The sequence below is a fragment of the Mus pahari genome, chromosome 3, assembly GCF_900095145.1.
Source record: "Mus pahari chromosome 3, PAHARI_EIJ_v1.1, whole genome shotgun sequence".
NCBI classification, from domain to species: domain Eukaryota; kingdom Metazoa; phylum Chordata; class Mammalia; order Rodentia; family Muridae; genus Mus; species Mus pahari.
Genome location: NC_034592.1, coordinates 26,153,934 through 26,158,037, shown reverse-complemented (window position 1 = coordinate 26,158,037; position 4,104 = coordinate 26,153,934).

The window sequence follows — 4,104 nt, the reverse complement described above, 5'->3', positions numbered from 1 at the left end:
TCTCTCTCTCTCTCTCTCTCTCTCTCTCTCTCTCTCTCTCTCTCTCTCTCTCAGTATTTCCATATGCTCTCCTGAAAGTGTGTGAGCCTGATGGTAAGTCAACATACTTCTTCCTCCGTTGCTGCTTACTTTTTCGAGACAAGGCCTCTCACTGAACCTGGAGTTCATTCTTTTGGCTACACTGGTTGTCTAGTGAGCTCTAAGGCCCCTCCTGTTTCTGCCTCTCCACTTCTGATGTTACTTACACACACACACACACACACACACACACACACACTCGGGTTTTGTTTTTTTTTTTTTAAGATTTATTTATTTATATGAGTATACTGTAGCTGTCTTCTGACACACCAGAAGAGGGCATCAGATCTCATTACAGATTGTTGTGAGACACCATGTGGTTGCTGGGAATTGAACTTAGGACCTCTGTAAGAGCAGTCAGTGCTCTTAACTGCTCAGCCCCCAATTCAGGTTCTTATAGCTGCAAAGCAAGCAATTAACTGTGGAGTCAGTCGCTCATTTTCCTAGTCTCTGAGATTTGGCTCCTATTCTTTTAAACTGCCTCCCACCTCAGTTTCCCTTTGGTTTTCCCTTTGATTTCAACAGGGGGTCCTTCCCAGACTCTTTTGTGGGCTCTTCTAACTTTCTGCATGCCCTTAGAGGCTGGACTCCTTTTCTGTGCTGTCACTGAAGGTGACTCCTTTTCTGATCACTTGCATGTTTCCCTGGCTTACTGAGCCTGTATTGCACTTGCAAGGAGCACTGACTTGTGCCCTGCATTCAGCCACACCCACCCATTCCTTACCTCTGCTCTCAAGTATTTCCTCCTAAGAACTGCACCTCTTCATCGCTCTGTGCTTCCAGCTCCCTGTAGAGAGGCCAACAGGCCACTGTGTAACTCATGCTTTGTCTCCCCTGGCAGCTGGCTCAGTGGCTCTCAGAGGACTCTGCCTCCAGCCCACAGCCTCAGGATCACCTGCGAACTTGTTAGAAATACAAACTCACAGGCCCCAGCCTAGTTCCTAAACCAGAGATTCATGGGAGGTGGGGGATCCAGCAACTCGTGTTCTCAGGAAACCTCCCAGGGACTCTTGAGTTGGAGAACCACTGGCCTAGCCAGAGATTACTGTATTCACTCTCAGCTGACTTCAGTTAAAAAGTCATGTGTGCTCTCAGTGTTTGTGATAAATGAGTTTTTCTCTTTTTTAAAAGGTTTATATATGTGACTACACTGTAGCTGTCCTCAGACACACCAGAAGAGGGCGTCAGATCCCATTACAGATGTTTGTGAGCCACCATGTGGTTGCTGGGAATTAAACTCAGGACCTCAGGAAGAACAGTCAGTGCTCTTACCTGCTGAGCCATCTCTCCAGTCCTTGCCCTCTTTCTTTTTCTTCTTTCTTCTTTTTTTTTTCTTTTTTCTCCCCCCCCCCTTTCTCTCTCTCTCTCTCCCTCTCTGAGACAGGGTTTCTCTGTGTAACGATCCTGGTTCCTGGCTGTTCTGGAACTCACTCTGTAGATCAGGCTAGCCTCTAATCTCACCGAGATCCACCCGCCTCTGCCTCCTGAGTGCTGAGATTGAACGTGTGTGTCATCATGCACTGTTTATAAACAAGTTTCTGGAGTTCCCTGCAGAGAAGTCAAGGCTTAGTATAAAAACCAATTATTGGGCATGCTCTTCTGTACACAAGGACACAAGACACCAGCATCTTACAGGCAGGAATTGAAGAAGAGCTTCATTAGAGACTTCCCTTTCCTTTTTTTCTTTTTTTCTTTTTCTTTTTTAATTGTAGGTTTTGTAACGTGCTAACAATCTTTTCAAAACATAGACAAAGTGTACTTAAATTCAACAAGGCAGGAACTCTCTTTCTTAGCCTTCTCATGGATGCAGGCAGCCTGGCTGACTCTTTAAGGCAGGCCCTGCTAGATAGAGCATGGCAGAGACCACGGGAGGAGCTCTGTCCCCTCTGAACAACGTATGGTGTCCTCTAACAACATCTCTATTACCATGAATAACCCACAGCTCAAATGTACCAAGTCCCTAAACCCTTAGGACCTTGTTTTGTCTTGTTACTTCCATAGCCTTCTCACTTAGGCTGGCTTACTCATGCTAGACCACCCTACTTTTGGTGCTTTCAATCTCAAAAATACCATCACCCTGCCCCCCACCCCAACCCCAGCCCATCTGGCATACCTGATAGTTCTTAACTATAGCACAAATGCAATTACTTGATTTATTACATCACTCACTGTAGGGTAAGGACCTCACGATGAGGCCCATACTTGCCTTTTTTGTTGTTGTTGTTGTTTGTTTGGTTGGTTTTTGTTTTCGAGACAGGGTTTCTCTGTGTAGCCTTGACTATCCTGGAACTCACTCTGTAGACCAGGCTGGCCTCGAACTCAGAAATCCGCCTGCCTCTGCCTCCCGAGTGCTGGGATTATAGGCGTGCGCCACCACGCCTGGCTACTTGCCTTGATTTTAATGTCTGCCTCTAGCCTCAGGACCTCAGGATGAATCTCCTCAGACCAATCCTCATCCTTAGATATATTCCTTTCCACTTCTTCTGTCTTCTCCGTAAATGCTGAGAGCCCTTTAAATCTGTCTTAGTAAACCTGTCTTTACAATTGTAAACTCAGAGCAGAGGGTACTTCTCAGGGTTGTAAGGAAAACGTCAAGAAATTAGAAAAAAAGACCCAGTGTGGGTGCTGGACTGTTAGTGGATGCCTATTTAGTGTCTACCACGTGCTGACTAGCAGCAGAGGAGATAATGGTGAGAGAGTAAAGGGATTGGCTGGGCAAGGGTATCTGGGAAGGTTTTGGGAAGGAGGGAGCTCAAAGCTGAAAGGAATCAGGAGCTGTTTCCAGGAGCTGAGGATGTGGTGGAACTCCTCTTTGAGTTGATGTACGGCATTCATTCACTTTTCAAACCTCAGGCACAAGATGTCTGCAAAGCCAATTGGCTTTCCAGAGAAGAACATCCCAGGGAAGAGGGAAACTCTGGCTCTGGGAAGGCTATGTGATCCTGGCACATTTCAGAATCCAGAGCTGAAGAAGGATTTTTTTCCCCATGACACAAAGGACTCATATTGCAGGGGCCTGCTGCAGAGTACTGCTCCCTGGCCTTGGGGAAGCTCAGAACCCTTGGCAAGGACCACTTCAAGATCATTTCTTGGGGCTGGAGAGATGGTTCAGCGGTTAAGAGCACTGATTGCTCTTCCAGAGGTCCTGAGTTCAATTCCCAGCAACCACATGGTGGCTCACAACTATCTGTAATGGGATCTGATGCCCCCTTCTGGTGTGTCTGAAGACAGCAGCAATGTATAGTGTACTCATATACATAAAGTAAATAAATGAATCTTTTTAAAAAAGATCATTTCTTACAGTCTACTTAGATAGGGCCATGTGGGAGCACAGAGGGATCCAGTTGTCCCTTGATGGGAGGTATAAGGAAGGTGCACATAGTGAAGATATGGGACAGGATCTAGAAAGATGAGTTAAAGACTTTATAGAGATTAGTTCTAGGGCATTTTGGCTTTCTGATCCACTGAGTATATAACGGACATCATTTTTGTGCCACTTCATTTGTATGTGAGAGCACCAATGAGCAATCAATGAGCAGGTGTGGGAGCTTTAAACCACATAGCATTCGTGTCAATCTCTCATAACAGCTGCTGGCACAGATTAAGGATGAGACCAGGCCAATTAATATTGATAATGGACAGCTATTGGAATGTGTAGGAAGGTGTGACAAAGCCTCCTCAACAGCAGAAAAGGGAAGAGGCATGGGAGCAACATGGGCAGGAATCAGAACAGGTTAGATTTCATAAACCAAGTAAAGACTTTTAAACAAATAAGTAAAGAATGATTCACAAGACCCGGAGGATTGCAGGGGCACATGGGGCAGAATGAGGTGACAGAATGAAACCGCTTCGATATGGCCCATTAGAGGAAAGCCAAGCAAAGCACCAGAGTTCTTTGATTTATAGTAGGCCAGATAGCATTTAAGTTCTGGACTGAAACTTAACAAGTCTTTTCCTAAGGGAGGTGTGTGTGTGTGTGCGCGCGTGCGTGTTGTGTAGTGTGTGTGTGTGTGTGTGTGTGTGTGT